This window comes from Pan troglodytes, chromosome 4, assembly GCF_028858775.2.
Source record: "Pan troglodytes isolate AG18354 chromosome 4, NHGRI_mPanTro3-v2.0_pri, whole genome shotgun sequence".
Classification (NCBI taxonomy): domain Eukaryota; kingdom Metazoa; phylum Chordata; class Mammalia; order Primates; family Hominidae; genus Pan; species Pan troglodytes.
The window spans coordinates 91746610-91767673 of NC_072402.2; the positions used below are offsets into that span (position 1 = coordinate 91746610).

The window sequence follows — 21064 nt, forward strand, 5'->3', positions numbered from 1 at the left end:
GAATTCCCAATGCTTTCAATTTAAAATGAAAATAGCATCTCAGAAGCCTTTATTTCTGAACTGGAATAGAGATTAATGCAATTAAAATAAATTGGCTGACATGGGTTAATTAATTTTTTTCTTACATTTCTGGATGAACCTTTTCTCAAGCACAGGTTATAATTTAAGCCAATATAACTCCTGATAAAAACATCCATATGCGAACCAAATTTTGACTGCATAGTATTTACTCCTGTCATTTGCAGACCATTGGATCACTTTTCATATATCATTAATATAGTTCTCCATTACACTTTTCAAAATCCTTATTTAAATAATCCTATTTCTGTTTGGTAGACATCGAGTCATGAATATGGAATGACTTCACCTGACTTCACTTGAAATTCACTTAATTTTCAACTCTGTTGGCTATGAGGTGAGTAGGAAATAATTTTATACAAAATTGCTGTTCAGAGTATACTTCTGTACTGAGAGAAGCTCCCTAAATTATATCTTAAAAGATTTGTGATTTATTTTATAGTTTTATACAGAAGAGTGATTACTCCTTAAATTTCTCTTTTTTTGTATCTGTGTTGTTGTGTATTAATTTTTTTTTTTTTTTTGAGATGGAGTCTCACTCTTTCATCCAGGCTGGGGTGCAGTGGCATGATCTCGGCTCACTGCAACCTCCACCTGCCAGGTTTAAACAATTCTCCTGCCTCAGCCTCCTGAGTAGCTGGGACTACAGGCACGTGCCACTACGCTTGATTAATTTTTGTATTTTTGTAGAGACAGGGTTTCACCTTGTTGGCCAGGCTGGTCTCGAGCTCCTGACCTTGTGATCCACCAGCCTCAGTCTCCCAAAGGTTGTGTATTAATTTTACAATTATCTGTGTGATCACCAATTGGTCAAGTTCCTTTATAAAAATATACATATGTATGTATCTATTTTATATATATATAATATGCCAATTAATATAGCTATCAACATAACTGTAGTATATCCAAATTCATATAAACTCTCAAATCATGTACCAATTAATACAGCTACCAACATAGCAGTAGTATATCCAGATGCATATAAACCCTCCAAAATATTGTTAAAATAAAAAACCTAATGAGTTTATATGCATCTGAATATCCTACTGCTATGTTGATAGTTATATTAATTGGTACATGATTTTCTTACATACAATTTAATTATGCAATACTACTATCAGAAATTTACCGTGTAGCAATGTCTATATATATGTGCCAAAATATACATATATATTATATATAACATATACATATAAATAATAAATTTAATTTTATTTATAATAGTAAAATTTGTATATCTCAGCAATAGGAAAATGTTTGATCACATTATTTAATATCCCTATTGTGGCTGATTTAAATAAGCTATAAATACAGATAGAAATATGGATATTAATTAATATATCTATAATCTCTTCTTTATTGAGTAAAGGCAATTTTCCAAAACTCTTTTGTAGTCAGATTTCAATAATATAAATACAACAAGAAAAAGGAAAAGTATGAGTTTTTGTATGAATATGATGTATGAATGTCTTTTGTTTAAATTATACAGAATCTGAAATTGCCTTTTTAAATCACAAAAGAAATAACTCTTCCTCTCTGCTTATGTTCTATATTACATTCTTATGCTATCTATATTCTTAATCTAGATATGCAATATCACGATAGGTGATTTTTCAAAGAGTGTTTTATGAAGCATATAGTATTTTTCCAAGATTGGTATCAAAATAATAGCTACCTCTCCCACTGACACACTTGCGTTATCTAAAACAAGATATTTCTTCTGCTCTCCAAGGGTTTAACTTTTAATACAAATTCATCCAAATATAAAATTGTCCTCGTTTCTCTTACTAATTTTCCCATTAGTATTTAAATATGCTAAGTACCTCCCAGTTCAAAAATAAAAATAAAATTAATTTTTTCCTTGATTTTCACAATCCTATATATCTCTCTTTTTCATTCTGCCTTTCAACACTCTTGTTACTGCCCTTCTTGGGTATAGCCTGTCCCCAGATATGAGGGTTCAGGGCCTTAGAATATCTTTCTCCTCTTCTCTGACTTCCTTTGGCATGCATTCCCATCCACTTCTTGACCTTCAGTCACTATCTCTTTGCTGATAGCTCCTCCATATTTGCCACCCAAATGTGTTCTTTATATTCTAAATACTGCATATAATTTCTTACTAGATATTATATCAACACCTCAACACTGATCATTACAAACCTAATTTAATATCATGAAACATTTGGCCTCAAATATCAGAATGAATGAACCTTCATAAAACAACACAGAATCCAAGCCAAAAATGTGAAAATAACTTAATCACACCTAATCTACACGAAGCCCTCTGAACATGTCAAACCTACCTTCTTAATATCTGTCTTACATGTTCAAGTCTCTGTCTCTGAAGAAACACCTACTTAATTCAGGTAACCATTTTTTTTAATCAGAGTTACCCAAAAAATTGTCTCCAAAATTCCCTCCCCCCAACTCATAGTTTACCTCAGTTCCCATCTCTGATTTATCCATTCTCCAAGCAGAAGCCTGAGGGATATTTGCATACCTTTGATAAAGCCGCTTCTTTGCATGTGTCTGCTTCTAGGAGTCCTTGTTGACTCAGAGCTATGTCAAATTCTTTAATATGACAAGTTGTGCCTTCATGGTGTGCCACCATTTACTTTTCCAATCTCAGACAGATATTTATGTTCAACCAGGTTTCACTCTACTTTTGTCTTAACCAATGCTGAATCAAGTATGTATTATATTATTGCCTGCACTTATATTCTAATCCTTCCAGTCCTTTTAAATTAGAAAATTTAATTGAGCCAATCTCCACTGAAAAGGCTTTTCCAAACAAGCTAGGTTTGGTATCACTCCTGTGTACTTAAAATTCTGTTTCTCCCTATTATAATATCTGTCATACAGTATTGCAAGCACGTCTTCAGTTTTTAGTTTTCCTATCACAGGCCAGCAGACACCAAGTACAAAGTCTTGTTCATTTTAGAATAGATTTTATTGCCCAGCACAATTTCTGTTACAAAGTATGTGTTTATGAAATACTATTTCATTAAATGAATAAGTAAACGGAATAATGCACAAAAATAATGTTTGCCCTTTTCTGGATGTAAATCTAAAAGTTATAATGTCATAAAAACATTTTTCTGTAGGAAATATCACATCTTAATCTAATATGAGCATGTAAAGTAAACACTTAGCAGGATTTAGTTTAGCGAAAGTCATCCATATGATGTTATTTAAACATTTAATTTCATCTCATTTTAATTATGCATGTGGTGAGTGAAAAAAGCCCCTCACTGACACTTCTTTCATTCATTTATATAGTCCGTCTTCCCTTACCTTGAATCTGGGCTGGCCAGTGACTATCCTGACCAATAGAATATAAAAGAAGTGACATACTACCCATTCTAGTTGTAACATCCCCTGAATTAAGAAGAAAGCTTTAGGGCTGGTGCAATGGCTCACACTTGTGATCCCAGCACTTTGGGAGGCCTAGGCAGGTGGATGACTTGAGGTCAGGAGTTCGAGACCCGCCTAGCCAAAATACAAAAATTAGCCGGGTATGGTGGCGGGCAACTGTAATCCCAGCTACTAGGGAGGCTGAGGAAAGAGAATCGCTTGAACCTGGGAGGTGGAGGTTGCAGTGAGCCAAGATTGTGCCACTGCACTCTAGTCTGGGTGACAGAGCAAGACCCTTCTCAAAAAGAAAAGAAGAAGAAGAAAGCTTTAAAGCAGTTGGTATGTGATCCATATTTTCCCAGTGCTGGGGGCACAACTCAAAAGTTGAAATGAAAAGAAAGTATTTGATAAGATGGAGGCATACTACATTTAGGAAACTCTTATGTGGATAATGCTGGCTAAGGGTTATTTATAGCAAATAATGATCTTTGGGTTTATGAGACAGATCCCTAGAGAATGTCAAGGAAGACAAATAATCTCACCAAGTATGAACTGGAGATGTGTCATTACTCGAATGCTTGTTCTGTTGGTAGATATCCACAATGAAGCAGTTGGAAACCAAATCTATTATTCTGACACAAGAGCACATGTCCGTTTGGGGAATATCAACCTGGGAAATAGTTCTTGATGTCCCAGACTTGTCTCTGCTTTGTCTGAGTGTCTTCGTTGCCTGAATTATTAGTAACCATAATAATCTCAAGTTAAATTAACACCTAGAATTGTACAATTTGACAATCGGATTTTTTGTTTGTTTGTTTGTTAGACATCATTGTATTAATCTGGTTTCTCCAGAGAAACAAAACCAGTTTACACACAGGCACGCACGCACACACACACACACTCAGAGACAGAGAGAGAGAGACAGCAAAAGGGATTAACCATAAAAATTGGTTGATATGGCTGGAATACATGCCTGTAATTCCAGCACTTTGGGAGGCTGAGGCAGGAGGATCACTTGAGGTCAGGAGTTCGGAGACCAGCCTGGCCAACATGGTGAAACAATGTCTCTACTAAAAATACAAAAATTAGCTGAGCCGGGTGGCCATGCTTGTAGTCACACCCACCTAGGAGGCTGAGGCAGGAGAATTGCTTGAGTCCAGGAGGTCGAGGTTGTGGTGAATAGAGATCACACCCCTGCACTCCAGCCTGGGCAACAGAGTGAGACTCTGTCTCAAAAAAAAAAAAAAAAAAAAAAGAAAAAGAAAAAGATAAAAGAAATTTGCTGATACAATTATGGAGGCTGAGAAATCCAAGATCTACAGTTAGCAAGCTGTAGACCAAAACGAGCCTACGGAATAATTTCCATCTAAGTTTGAAGGCCTGAGAGCCAGGAGAGCCAATGGTGTAAGTTGTGATCTTGGTCTACGTTCAAAGGCAGGAGAAGACTAATGTCCTACTGTGAAGACCATCAGGCAGAAGGAAATAATTCTTTCTTAGGCAGCCTTTTATTTTATTCAGTCCTTCCATGGACCTTCCATGATTGAGGCACGTTCACATTAGGGAAGGCAATGACTTGACTCAGTCTACCATTCAAATGTTAATCTCATTCAGAAATACCCTCATACCCAGAAAAATGCTTAACCAAATATCTCATCATGCTGCAGCTCAGTCAAGTTGATACATAAAATTAACTGTCACAGTTACTGTTCCACAAAACTGTAGAATATTTTTTTAAATGGTTGTGATTTTAAGTGTTTTGCATTGCATTTTTTTAACATACTAATAGTTAACCAGAAAAACAAAGAGAATAGTTTTCATTTTAATTGGGAAATACAGGAAGTAAAAGCAGCAGCCACTAGGTTAAGTATGAAAGTGGGGGGATTCGGTGTTATGTAAGCAACGAAATCCCTTAACAAATGAAAATGATTTCATATTAAAACATCAAATGTTTGAGTAATTTTTGAAAAACTGAGAACTGAGGCATGTATTCTGCTAAGTATATTTCCTGAAATAATGCAGTCAGCATTTATTAGGACATGCAGTTATTGATGGTAGCATTAAAAACAGGGCAAATTAAGGTGTATGGCCGGTTTTGTGCCACTGGTGTTTTCAAATAGAGGACAAATACAACATTTTAACAGAGTTCTACCAGCTGTGCTCACAAGATGAGTGCTCTGGCAATGTTCTCAGCACAGCACACACTCCAACGTGCTTATCTCCTCTCCTGCTGAAAGTAATGCTGCCTTTGCATACATACTTGAAATGTTACATAAGTGATATCTTATTTTTGAAAAAACAAATAGCAAACGATAGACTTCCTGCTATTTCCTGTGCAAATTAATATCTAGCTTAAAAAATCCACATCAAAAAGTCTATTTTTTTTTTTTTGAGATGGAATCTTGCTCTGTCACCCAGGCTGGAGTGCAGTGGCACGATATCGGCTCACTGCAACCTCCGCCTCCTGGGTTCAAGTGATTCTCCTGCCTCAGCCTCTCAATTAGCTGGGATTACAGTCATGCACCACCACACCTGGGTGATTTTCGTATTTTTAGTAGAGACGAGGTTTCCCCATGTTGGCCAGGCTGGTCTCGAACTCCTGACCTCAGGTGATCTTCTCGCCTTGGACTCCTAAAGTGCTAGAATTACAGACGTGAGCCACCGTGCCTGGCCAAAAAAATCTTATTTTAATAGGAAACTCTAATCTTTGGTCACAATCCAATATCTCATAAAAATTACCAATATATACTGATAAAGGAAAAGTTATTTTAGGAATACCTTCTACTATCTTATCAAAAACTCATGCAGGGTTGGATGCAGGGGACCATGAAGATTTTTCTTCAGGACTGAGCTCTTCATTGCCCCAGCTGCTGGGAGTATTGCCTGCTGACAGCTCACGATAGTGTCACTTTCCAGGAATTGGTTTTAGCTAAGGGAAATGTGAAGAAAAAAGCATGCTCCTTACCTCAGAGGTAGCCTATGTCCAATGGCTGGTCATGGTTGAAATAAAAGGCATGGTCCCTCTGCCTCGATTTGTAACATCTCCAAGAGGTAATTGGCCTTGGAATTCTCAGTAGGATTGGCTCAGGTCTTTGTGGCGACTTCATTGAAGCCTAACTTCTTTCTTTACCCAATCCTAACTCACTTTCCCCAAAAGCCACATGCAATCTTACTACCTGGTTTCCAGCTCCTCGGGAAACTTGAGCTACAGCAGCATTTATTTTAATTTCACAGGGAAAAACATCTGCATAGGGAAATCCTGGCGGAAGGCCACATATTTGTTCATTAACAGGCAGCATTTAACATGGTGAATTTTCTGTTTAGTACCATGTGATCCTTAACACTGAGGACTTAGAAATCTGATTTCTGTGTACACAGAGGAGATTCTTCTCTTTTTCTCTCAGAAGGAGATTCTTCTCAGATCATGGGGACCAAGGTCTTTGCGTTAATTTTTTCAGCAGAAGGTTTAATGATTATTCATTTGTTTGTCAATGGCCTTAGTCATATAACCTGTGGGAAGGGTTTATTTAAGAAAGGAATTAAATGATCTTAAGAGGATTATAAAATGCAGAAATATATCAAAAAACGTATTCCAAAAACAATATATGTGAGGAAAGCACAAGTAATTTTGGTAGAGAAATGAAATAGAATCTGAAATAATACTGAAAATGTATATATCTTGGAAAAAACCTGTTCACTTATGTGCTTACAATGTATACGCATGCATTTAAATCAAAGTTTCCTTCCACTAATGAGAAATGGTAAGCAGTCTTTTACACTGTTTACACATGCGATAGTCTTCCTTTCTTCGATAACAAACAAATAGGACTAGGTGAAACATAGGTTAATAATATCTATCTCAATGAAGTATAGTGATAATGAAATAAGGAAACACATGCAAGGCACATAAAATGCAATAAAAATACTAGCTCTTGATACTTTTGCTGTTGTTATAGACATCATTATTACATTACTGTAGCATATTATATATATAGCATAGTAAAGCATTATTATTATAAAGCTGATGCATTTTGTATTTTTAAGAAACAGATTTCAAGAAGACTGGATATTGGAGAGAATCATAATAAATGCAAGTATTGGACATTCAACTGTCTAGTTCCAACGTGCCACTATGGAATATGAAATAGCACCAAGATTCTCTTTAGAAAATTATTTTTAATTATTTATCAATCTTGAAAATAAACAATTTGGGCTTCAGAGTTCAATTTTTTTTATTTATTTATTTTTTTGCCTAGAACTTTCCCAAGTAGATGTAGCTAGGTATTATTTTTTGGTTTCTAACATTTTAAATAAAACAACTACACAATATCTAATGATGACCTCCTGAACCTTCCAAATACATATGAGACTTACTTATGTATTTCAACTTTTTTCTATGTCTTCTGACTTAGGAATACACACCCTAGGATCTTCAGTGTGTTCAGTTAGGTCACAGTCACGTCTTATTGATTTGGAAGTCAAACTGTTCATTTAATTTGACTTTAAGTTTTAGGGTACATGTGCACAACGTGCAGGTTTGTTACATATGTATACATGTGCCATGTTGGTGTGCTGCACCCATTAACTCCTCATTTACATTAGGCATATCTCCTAATGCTATCCCTCCCCGCTTCCCCCACCCCACAACAGGCCCCGGTGTGTGATGTTCCCCTTCCTGTGTCCATGTTCAATTCCTGTGTCATTGTTCAATTCCCACCTATGAGTGAGAACATGCGGTGTTTGGCTTTTTGTCCTTGCAATAGTTTGCTGAGAATGATGGTTTCCAGCTTCATCCATGTCCCTACAAAGGACATGAACTCATCATTTTTTATGGCTGCATAGTATTCCATGGTGTATATGTGCCACATTTTCTTAATCCAGTCTATCATTGTTGGACATTTGGGTTGGTTCCAAGTCCTTGCTATTGTGAATAGTGCCACAATAAACATACTTGTGCATGTGTCTTTATAGCACCATGATTTATAATCCTTTGGGTATATACCCAGTAATGGGATGGCTGGGTTAAATGGTATTTCTAGTTCTAGATCCCTGAGGAATCACCATACTGACTTCCACAATGGTTGAACTAGTTTACAGTCCCACCAACAGTGTAAAAGTGTTGCTATTTCTCCACATCCTCTCCAGCACCTGTTGTTTCCTGACTTTTTAATGATCTCCATTCTAACTGGTGTGAGATGGTATCTCATTGTGGTTTTGATTTGCATTTCTCTGATGGCCAGTGATGATGAGCATTTTTTCATGTGTCTTTTGGCTGCATAAATGTCTTCTTTTGAGAAGTGTCTGTTCATATCCTTCGCCCACTTGTTGATGGGGTTGTTTGCTTTTTTCTTGTAAATTTGTTTGAGTTCATTGTAGATTCTGGATATTAGCCCTTTGTCAGATGAGTAGATTGCAAAAATTTTCTCCCATTCTGTAGGTTGCCTGTTCACTCTGATGGTAGTTTCCTTTGCCATGCAGAAGCTCTTTAGTTTAATTAGATCCCATTTGTCAATTTTGGCTTTTGTTGCCATTGCTTTTGGTGTTTTAGACATGAAGTCCTTGCCCAAAATGTTTTTCAAAATGGAAGTCAAGATAAAGGCTTCTTAACACAAAACAAATCTGAGATAATTTATTATAGCACAAGTTATCTATAAAAAAGTTACAGGAAATTTGATACACAACAGCAGACAGACACTTGGATCTACACACAAAAATATGGAGAGTTCCAGAAACGATAAATGAGGTAAAAATTAAATATGTATAATTTAAATTTTTAATTGCTCTGTAAATAATAACCATCCAGTTTAAAAAAATATAGCTATCCATGGTCGTTTAAGAGAATGTGTAAAAGTAAAATGTATGCTGACTATAACAAAGATATTAAAACAGAATTTAGAAGTATATTGAAGAAATATTTTTACAAAGTATGCAAAGCAGTATAATATTATTTAAAATTTGATTGTAATGAATTAAAGTGGTACAATTTACACCCTAAGGCAATTATTAAAAAACGGCCAGGCTCAGAGTCTCACGCCTGTAATTCCAGCAGTTTGGGAGGCCACGGCAGGTGAATCACGAGGTCGGGAGTTCGAAACCAGCCTGGCCAAGATGGCGAAGCCCCATATCTACTAAAAATACAAAAAAATTAATTGAGCATTGTGGTGGGCACCTGTATTCCCAGCTACTAGGGAGACTGAGGCAGGAGAATTGCTTGAATCTGGGAGGCAAAGCTTTCAGTGAGCCAAGATCACCCCACTGCACCCCAGCCTGGGTGACAAAGTGAGACTCCGTCTCCAAAAATAAATAAATAAATAAAAAGGAATATGAGTAGTGTTATTTTTAAAAAAATTTAGACACTAGCATAAAAAGAGGAACAAAAAAAGGGGAGGTTCACCAAGTAGGAAAATAGCAAGTAGGAAAATAGGTTCACCAATTAGCAAAATAATAGATTTAAATTCAATGATACTGATATGGAAGGGAAGTGCTGAGAAGCAAAGGGCGTGGTCCCTTTAAATGATAAGGAAGGGGAAAAAGGCATGGTCCCTGGCTAGGGCTCCACCACCAGGCCTGTGCCCATAAGAGGCGAAGCCAGCTGGACTTCCTGGGTCAAGTGGGGACTTGGAGAACTTTTGTGTCCAGCTAAAGGTTTGTAAACACACCAATCAGCACTCTGTAAAAACGGACCAATCAGCACTCTATAAAATGGACCAATCAGCACTCTATAAAATGGACCAATCAGCAGTATGTGGGCGGGGCCAAATAAGGGAATAAAAGCAGTCCACCTGAGCCAGCAGCAGCAACCTGCTCAGCTCCCGTTCTACGATGTGGAAGCTTTGTTTTTTCGCTCTTCACAATAAATCTTGCCGCTGCTCACTCTTTGGGTCCACGCTACTTTTAAGAGCTGTAACACTCACTGCGAGGGTCTGTGGCTTCACTCCTGAAGTCAGCAAGACCATGAACCCAGCAGAAGGAAGAAACTCTGGACACATCTGAGGGAACAAACTACAGACACACCATCTTTAAGAGCTGTAACACTCACTGCAAAGGTCCACGGCTTCATTCTTGAAGTCAGCAAGACCAAGAATCCACCAAAAGGAACCAGTTCCGGACACATCCATGGATCTAGGTGAGAAGAGGCATTTTTGTTTTTCTGCCCAAATGTTGCATTTCCCAAGACCACCCTAGCCTGCCACGCCCCCATCCTGTGCCTGTAAAATCCCTGAGACCCTAGCAGGCAGACACATAGGCAGCTGGATATCTGAGAGAAGAACATCAGTGGAAGACTCTGGACACAAGTGGCTTGACATCTGGAGGAATGCACTGACAAGCACCAGCATGCAGGCCACTGCGTGGCAGAACCACGTGGAGTTTGGCTGGGGCAGTCAGAGGAGAACCCGACCTGCTCAGCGCCCGACTCCAGGGAAAAACCTTCCCACTCCATCACTTTCTGGCTTCCCCTATCTGCTGAGAGCTACGCACACTCAATAAAACCTTGCAACTCATTCTCCAAGCCCACGTGTGATCAAATTCTTCTGGTACACCAAAGCAAGAACCCGGGATCCAGAAAGCCCTCTGTCTTTGAGACAAAGCAGAGGGTCTAATTGAGCTGGTTAACACAAGCCGCCTACGGACAGCAAAACTAAAAGAGCACAGGGTAGCACACGCCCACTGGGGCTTCAGAAGCTGTAAACATTCAGCCTTAGACACTGCCATGGGGTAGGAGCCCCACAACCTGTCCATCTGTATGCTCCCCTAGAGATTTGAGCAGGGAGGCACTGAAGAACCACTCTCTGTGTTGCAGGCTCTGCAAGGGGTACAAGGAAACTTTTCTCATTTCAGTACCAATAATTAGATTAACTATAAGTGATATAGACACCCCCACTTTGAAAAGTTTGTCGGATTAGATAACAAAGCAACACTTAACTAGTTTTCTTCTGTGAATATTAAATTCACTTACATATAAAGATGGAGATAAATTAATATCAAGCAGACAGAAATATATACCAAACAAATAATTAACAAACATATAGAAAACTGGGGTGACTATATTATTATCTAAAGTAGTTTTTAGATTATAATATATTAATAAGAATAAAAGTCATTACATAATAATAAAAGGATCAAGTCAAGAAGAAAACACAATATTTCTATTATTAGCTCTGAATCTCACAGAGCTTCAAAATGCATGAAATTTGACAGACTAACACTATTATGGTTGAAGCCTTCAATATACCTCTGTCAGTAATCAATCAAATAAGTAAACAGAATCTCATTGAGGATATATAAGATCTAAACTCTACAAAGAGAACTAAGTTACATTTATAGCGTGTTCTGCCCAACAAAAAGCAGAACACACATTTTTTTTTAATACACACTGGAACACCCATCATGATAGATCATTATTATTGTTATATATTTATGATAAGCCTAATTTCACATAAAATCACTGAAATTATGTAAAAATATTCTCTGCCTATAATGAAAAGTAAACTAAAAATAAAAAACAAAATGCTACTTGGGAAATATCCACATATCTAAATTTAATGAAAAAACCCACACATCACAAATAACATAAGGGGTCAAAGAAGTCATAATGGAAATTATATTATATTTATAAGTGAATAAAAACAAAAGCATGAGATATTTTTTAAAATGTAGTTAGCATTTTACTTAATGATTTTAGACTTAATGGTTTTCCCATAGTATGAAAAACATTAGTGATGTCGATTCAATATCACACTGAATTAATATTATATTGTAGATCCTAGCCAATAAAATGAAGAATGTTAAATCAAAGACATACTCATTGGACACACTAGGAAGAAAGGACAAAATTCAATTTGAAAATTGCGTGATTTTTTATGTAGACTCTAAAAGAATCTACAAAAACAACTGCCAGAACTAAGTAAATTTCACAAGGTTGTCAGACACATGATGAATATACAAAAGGTACGTTGGCCTATTACCTCTTTTTGTATGGCCTGAAAGCTGAGTGGTTTTCATTTCAAAAAATAGTTAAAAACAAAACCAAAAGAAGAATTATATTTTGACACCTGAAAATTGCATGAAAACCAATTTTTTTTTTTCATAAATAAAGTTTCAGAGGAACGCATCTATTCTCATATATTCATATATTGTTTATGGGTGCTTTCTTGCTACAATGGCACAATTGACTAATTGCAACAGAGACAACATGGCCTGCAACGTCCAAAATATTTATTATATGTTACTTTCCAGGAAAAATTGTCCAACCCCCTATTGTATACTATATATGAAAAATTGGAAATGGAAAGATTTGAAAACTGTATTTTTTGCAATAGATACAAAGATATAAGACCCAATCTTGCTGAGATGTCAAATCTCTCCAAATCGCCCTATAGATTCCATAACATTTCAATGAAATCCTTGGCAGAATATTTTTTAGAAACAGGCAGGCAGATCCAAAAATGTATAAAGGAGAACAAATAATTTAAACAATAAAATAAGTTGAAAAAGAGTGTAACTGGAGAGTTCACATTGCATGGATTAATGCCTCAACTTAGAGCTGTAATAAGATTATGTAGATTCATCCAAATGATAGAATCACAGATCAATAGAACAGAATAGAATCCTTTTCTATTATAAATAAATGAATAATTAAACTGGTACAAAGGTAAACAGAAAGTTTAATAGGGAAGGTACAGTAGTTTCAACAAATTGTTCTAGAACAATTTAAATTATAGATATAAAGAAAATCTAACCCAATACCTAAAAATTATATTACTCAAAATGAACAACAGATCTAAATCAGCTATAAAGTTTTAGAAGAAAACATAAGAGAAATAACCGTGAACTTGGATTAGATACAAATTTTTTAGAATTGACACAAAAATCACTGTTCATTAAAGAAAAAGCCATTATATAAGTTTCATCAATATGACAATATTCTACTCTTTTAAAGCAACCTGTTTGTTTGTATCATCTCTGATTTCTTAGAGCAATGTTTTTTAATTCTCATTGTAGAGATCTTTCACCTCCCTGGTTAGCTGTATTCCTAGGTATTTTATTCATTTGGTGGTAACTGCGAATGGGATTGCTTTCCTGATTTGGCTCTCCCCTTGGCTGTTGTTGGTGTATAAAATGCTAGTGATTTTTGTATGTTGATTTTATATACTGAAACCTTGCTGAAAATGTTTATCAGCTGAAGGAGCTTTTGGGCCAACATTATGGGGTTTTCTAGATATTGAATCATGTCATCTGCAAACGGGGATAGTTCTGCTTCCTTTTTTCCTATTTAGATAACTTTTATTTCTTTCTCTTGATTGATTTTCTGTCCAGGACAACCAATATTATGTTGAGTAGGAGTGGTGAAAGAGGACATCCTTGATTTGCGCCAGTTTTCAAAGGGGATGCTTCCAGCTTTTGCCCATTCAGTGAACAGAAAAATAAACCACAGACTGGGAGAAAATATTTGAGAAACCCATATCCAATTATCTGATGAAATATATTTTTAGATATAGTTCAAAAAATTTAAACATTTAAAACTCAATAAAGATTATATAAACATCCCATAAAAAATGAGCAAAACTTTTAACCAATGCTTCACAAAAGAATATATATGGATGCAAATAAACACATATAAATATGCTCAACATTATTTGTCATTTGGAAAATATAAATTCAATTTACAATGAGATACTACTCTCTTTTTATTAAAACAACAATAAATTGATAAAAAATAAACAAATAATGATATCAAGTGTTGGCAAGAAAAGAGAGTGACTGAACTCTCATACCTTGCTGGGTGAAATGTAAAATGGTATAGCCCTTTTGGAGAACATTTTGACTAGTTCTTAAAAAGGTACACACTTACCAGATGATGCTCCTACAATTACATTCCAAAGTGTTTACCCAGGAGAACTGAATGCTTATCTTCACAAAAAATCTATAAGTAAATGGTTTTGGTGGCTTTACTTATAATCACAAAAAAACTTGAAATAACAGAAATATCTCAGAAAAATATTACATTATAAATTAGAAGTATGATAAATCAATTTCATTTAGGGTGACTTTATATTTTTGTCTGTGATCTAATATTGATTTGTAATTTCTGTGATTTATTGTACTTCAACACACCTCTCACTGGTTACATTAAAAGCTACTTTTCTAACCCAAATTTTTGCTTACCAAAGATCAGCAATGCCACCAATCTCCTCTAATTATTTTTATTTTCATTTTTAAATGTTTTGCTGTTTAAATATTTATAAAATTTCAAATGCATGTAATACTAGATGGCATATATAATAACTCAGTATTACCTATCACCCAGTCGCAACAATTATCAGGGGATGTCCAGTATGTGTCACCTGTACTCCACCTACCTATCCCCAGACTATTTTGAAACAAATCTCAGATATCACATTAATTCATTATAAATATTTCAGTGAGTCTCTGTAAAAGATCACGACTTTTATTTAAAAATCACTATAATACCATAATCACACCTAAAATATTAACAATAATACCTTAATATCATCATATATCAGTGTTGACATTTCCTTAATCGGCATATAATTTATTTTCCAATTTGTTTGAATTGGGATTCAAATAAGATTCTTAAGTTGCGATTGGCTCTCACTTATCTATAGATTTCTATAGCCTTTCACCCATCTCTCTTTTTGTTTTCTCTGTCATCTTTTGCTGAAGAAAATAAGTCATTCTTTCTCTAGTTCCCCAAAGACTGTATTTTGATTATGATATTCTTGAAGTGTCATTTAGTATATTTCTCTGTGCCTTGTATTTCCTGTATATTGGTTGTTTGATGTGGAGCCTTCTTTTTAATTGTAGTAAAATATAAATAACATAATATATACTATTCTATTTATTTTTAAATTTAAAATGCAGTGGCATTAAAAATATTTGCAACTTTGTGTAACCATCATGCTGTGTATTTCCAGAACTTTCCCATCATTCCAAACAGAAACTTATCAATCAATAGCCCCTCTTTTTCTAACTCTCTCCCTCCCCACAGGCATTGGTAGCCTCTGTTTTGCTTTTTGTCTCTATTATGTTGTCTATTTTAGGTGCTTATAAATAAAATCATACCATGTTCATTCTCTTGTGTCTTTTTATTTCACTTAGCATAATGTTCTGATTACCTTTGATTGTCAAACTGGAGTCATCACCTGTCCCAGGTACTGTAGGAAGCCGTGGATCATTTCTCATGTGTCTGAGGTTTCCTGTGGGCTGGGTCATCTCATGCTTTGAATTTCCACTTTCTCTGTTTGATGTGTGCCCCTTATTTTGTATCCTGAAGTTCCTGTGTTTTCCCCATTTAGTTCAGACAAGAATATGACCCTTGCTGCTTTCCCTTAAGTCTACAAATCATCCCTAAGCTAAGGCTTACACAATTGACATACTTCAGTAAAGACTTAAAGATAATTGGAATGGTTCAAAGAACAGGAAGCAAAAATCTTTCAATACTAAGCCATGCTGTACTAAGTTTCCTTGGTTATTTCTGATTTTTCTTTGTCATATCTAGCTGTCTGCATTTTCTCTTATGCTAACTTTCAGGAGCTCCAAGAAAAGCGATATCTCTCTTATCATTGAGGAAAAGGCTAATTTTTCTGGGTTAAAATCAGTATAAAACTAACATAATTATCACTATTTATTTACAAAATCATTCCTAACATAGCAAAAATTGATGATAGTTATGAACAGTTCATTTAATTATAAGTTACATGTTCTTTTCTAGGTATTTACAAATTTAAGAAGTACTATTTTATGTGAAGTCACTCTTCAGTGAAAAAATACATAAAAATAAGTCAACTTCTGTCAAGGCACAGCAAATATTTGACGACTTTCTTAAGTTAGAGATTAAAGGACCCAATTATATTTGATGTCAGTCTTCAGTTGAATCCTAAAGCAATTTCATTTTCTGAGATGCTGCAATTGTAGCTCATTCTGAGTCTTGTGAAAGGATAACTTTCAAGTCCCACAACTATTTGAATAAATAGACGACTGGAAGACCATTCTTTATTTAAATGCATTTTAAATGATATAAAACTCCAACATATGACAAGCAATGTGACTCGTAATGTTTATATTCTTTGTTTCTCTTCCTCTTCTCTAAATTTCTTATTCATTTTCTTGTTACCCCTAATAAAATTCTGATATTTTAGTTTTTTAAATCATTTAATCATTAAAAAACTTAAATATCAGAATGCTGTTATATCATGTACCATGTATCAATACTGTATCATTATCAGAATACTATACAATAGTATAAACAATTGTATGTTAATATACTGTTGTGTTAATTTTCAGCCTAACAAATCAATATGTATCTTCTTTACATTGACTGTTTCAACTGTGATATAATTATGCATTTACACAAATGTGGGCAATATGTTTTCCTTAAAACACTTTATTGCAGTATGTATTAAACTATGCTAGTATAAGTAATTTTTTGAAATAAAAGTAAGCTGTTTTTATGAATAATCAATGGCAATTTGAATTAATGATATGTTTTAATATTTTCTTTCAAAAGTTTGAATAATACACATATGTATTATTCATTAAATTTAGAAAAATAAATGAAAATTTATTTTTTACTATTAATAATTGAATTATTAATTGAATTTAGAAAAATAAATGAAAAACTAATAAGGATGTGCTAAATTTTCAACAATTATTATTTGAATTTTCCGTTGTTCATGAGGTTTATTTGTTATGCCTCAATACCAAAGATAACTTGTGAGGGAAATGTTATCTTCTGGGTGTTTTGTGTAACATCTGATCCCAGATGAGTTCCTCTTTATACTTTGCAAATCTAAGCAAACTTTCTTCCCTCCATCTCTTTTACCAATTTTCTGCATTTAAAAATTTAAAAAACTAATAAAACCTTATAAAGGCAAACATCATTAACTTTAATAAACTACTACAAATTTGTGGAGCCACATAACATACTGTGTAATGTCTGCCACGCTCTTGGGTTCTTTCTCTTCTCTTCTGTATTCCACCCCACATTCACTTAAGAATTCAATTTCTTGTTTGACTTTTGTTCTGTTTACTTATAACTGGAAAAATCTCCTGCCCAAATAAATCTAGGTTCTAAGAAGAATGAAATTCCTTAAATTTATGTGGTAGATACACTCATTTTAAGCTAGTTCTGGTTAGGTACTTTTTTTCCCATCATACCTTTGCCAGAGATTAAATATTGGACACTGCTGGAAAGCTCCTCCATTAGGTAAGGACAATAAAATGTATTTAATTATTCAACTGGAGACTCTTCTTGGGCATCTTTTGATTTATTGGGTAACTCTCTTCTCTAATTGTTTTCAGTTCCATTACCTTCAGGCCTAAATTGAGTCATTGATCCTTAATTCTCTCCTCTTGATTAGATATTGTATGAAGTTTTTTGCACCAAATCTTGATTTCTTTTACATAGGGGGTCTATTTCATGCAAGGCTAGCCATATCAGGACTAGCATCTAGTTTTTCAGAAGTGGCTGGATGAGGTCACTTTTTAAAGAATTTTATAATTCTTTAAAAAGGAGCAGCATCAGGGTTCCTTCACGGCTTGGAAAGAAGAATAAATACCTACTGTATGTCTCTCCATGCATTTCCCGAATTCAGAATGAGGGTCTATCCTTATTGCTCTGATGCCCACATTCAGGGAACAAATAACTAAAGGCTTCATTCAATTAATCCATATTTCCAGGCTCTGCCTTCTCCCAGTGGAAATTTTTTTAAAATCAAGTTTATTTATTTATAAAGTCAGATGTTTTACACCTCTGGCACTATTACCATTTTCAACCTCTTGACTAGAGTTGAGTTTTTGTATTAGTTCATTCTCACAGTTAATAAACACATATCCGAGACTGTTTAATTTATAAAGGAAAGAGGGTCAATTGACTCACAGTTCAACATGGCTGGGGAAACCTCAGGAAACTTGAGGAATCATGACAGAAGAGGGCAGCAAGGAGAAGTGCCAAGCAAAAGGGAGAAAAGCCCCTTATAAAACCATCAGATCTCGTGAGAACTCATTCACTATCACAAGAACAGCACAGAAGTAACAGCCCCATGATTCAATTACCTCCCACTGGGTCCCTCCCACAACACATGGGGATTATGGGAACTACAATTTAAGATGCGATTTGGGTGAGGACACAGCCAAACCATACCAGTTTTCTTCTATAGTTTGTCAAATACTTGGCATATCTTCCATTATAGAAATACAAATGTGAGTATAGTGCAATAGTCCTAATTCTCTTCTAATCTCGTGAGTACTGCTCTCAGCTGGATGATAATCATTGAGTTATTGGTTGGTCACATAAGACCTATGTGTCAAAATTGTCTCCAAACTAGTAGCAAATTAGTAGTTTTTTCTAATAAAGGCTATTAATCTCTTTTGAGAGAACTATACTATGAAATGGTGATCAAACCATGCCTTCACTATTCTGACCCTTTTTGGAAAAAGTTAATGTAGAAAATAAAATATTTGTTTTCTTTAATATTTGGTAGATTATGCAAGTGAATCTACCTGTGGCTGCAGTTTTACTTGTGGGAATTTTTGTAAGTACAAAATCATTTTTTAAAAAAGCATGTATAGGGCTATTCAGGTTATGTATTTCTTTCTTTCTTTTTTTTTTTTTTTGAGACAGAGTCTTGCTCTGTTGCCCAGGCTGGAGTGCAGTGGCACTATCTCAGCTCACTGCAACCTCTGCCTTCCGGGTTCAAGCAATTCTCCTTCCTCAGCCTCCTGAGTAGCTGGGATTACAGGCACCCATCACCATGCCCAGCTAATTTTGTATTTTTAGTAGAGACTGGGTTTCACCATATTGGTCAGGCTGGTCTCGAAACCCTGACCTCGTGATCTACCTGCCTTGGCCTGCCTCCCAAAGTGCTGGGATTACAGGCGTGAGCCACCGCGCCCGGCCAGGTTATGTATTTCTTATGGAAGGAGTTTTCCAGTTTGTGTCTTATAAGAAATTTGTTCCTTTTATCTAAGTTATTGAATTTAGTGACATAAATCATTCATAATATTTTATTATTCTTTTAATATTTGTAGAATTAGTCATATTGTAACTTCTCTGTTAAATTATCACTTTCTTTTTTCTAATTAATCTTCACAGAGGTTTATCCATTTTATTAATCTACTTTAAAGGTGAGCTTTTTGTTTTATTATTTTCTTTTTAATTTTTATTACTTTCTGATTCCTTATTTCTTTTTTTTTTCTTTTTCTTATTTTTAGGTCAGTATCTTCCCCACTTCCTTGTCTCTAAGGGTTGAAGCTGAATTTATGACTTTAATTTTTTCTCTGTATTATTATGGACATGTAGTGCTACAAGTTTTCTTCTAAGTATTGTTTAGTTGCATCTAACGTAGTTGATAAACTGTATTTTCATTTTAATTAAGCAGAAAATACATTCTATTTGCTGCAACTTTAGGTCATTTTGAAATCTGAGCCATACCTGCTGGCTTGATCTTTTTCAAGAGTGTCTCTAATAGTCTCAACAATTTAAATTTCTCTATATATTTTAGGTAGAAGTTTTCAAGTTCCACTTAAAAAATTATCTTAGTAACTTGATTGACATTGCATTATATCTTAACACCAAATTGGGAGATAAGTGAAACCTTTAAATATTTATGACTTCAATATGTATCCTTCATTGACTTGTTTCCTACATTTACAACCAAGTTTGTTATTTTCTGCATACCATACTGAAATATCTTGACCTTTATAAGTGATATTTTTAATACATTCTTTCACTCTTTGTTCTGTAAAGTTCAGTGGATTTTTTAAAACACAGCATTATTTTCAGACAATTACAGAATCCTATAAGTAGTTTCACTGCCATAAAAACCCCTATGCTTTACCTACTGAATTATACCTACCCTTCTCCAAAGTCTTGGCAACCACTCAACATTTTGCCTTTTTCAGAATATGATGTAATTGGAATCATACAGTATGTAACCCTTTTGGGATGGCTTTATTAACCTAGTAATGTGCATTTAAGGCTCATCCATGTCTCTTAGGCTTAATATTGCATTGTTTGTTTCGTGTACTATAGTGTGAGTATCCATTCACGTATTGAACATTTTGGTTACTTCAAGTTTGGGGCAATTATGAATAAAACTATTAAATATATGTGCAATTTTTTGTTTGGATATACGTTTTCATATTAGTTGGATAAATAAAAGAAAAGAAATTGACGGATTGTATGCTAAGACTATATTTAATTTGTAAGAATGGTCTTTCAAACTGGTGGTACTATTTTGCATCTCCACAAGCTATGAATGAAGAGTTCCTATTTCTTGGCATCTTCAGTTTCTGGTATTGTCCTTTTCCTGTTTTATATTTGTTTGTTTTCTATTTTAAATATTCTAATATGTGTATTGTATTTTGCATTGTTGTTTAAACTTTCAATTATATGATGATAAATGATAGCATCTTTCCTATGGTTCTGTCCTATTTGTGTATCTACTTTGGTAAGGGGTTGGTTTAGATATATTTCCATTTTTAGTTATTTGCTATTTTCTTCTTATTTCATTTTAAGAATTCTTTTTATATTTTGTATACAAGTCCTTTAACAGGTACATGTTTTGTAAATATTTTCTCCCTGACTGTGGTGTATCTTTTAATTTTTTACCAG

The 21064-nt window shown here is 34.7% G+C and overlaps 1 long non-coding RNA gene across 1 annotated transcript in view; it reads left to right on the forward strand.

Moving 5' to 3' along the window:
• Nucleotides 1–336: 336 nt before the first annotated feature.
• Nucleotides 337–21064, forward strand: part of LOC134810087 (uncharacterized) — a 48133-nt gene continuing 27405 nt past the window's right edge. The window contains exon 1 of the long non-coding RNA XR_010157271.1: nt 337–415. This is a non-coding gene — a long non-coding RNA (uncharacterized LOC134810087). The remainder of the gene's footprint in view (nt 416–21064) is intronic.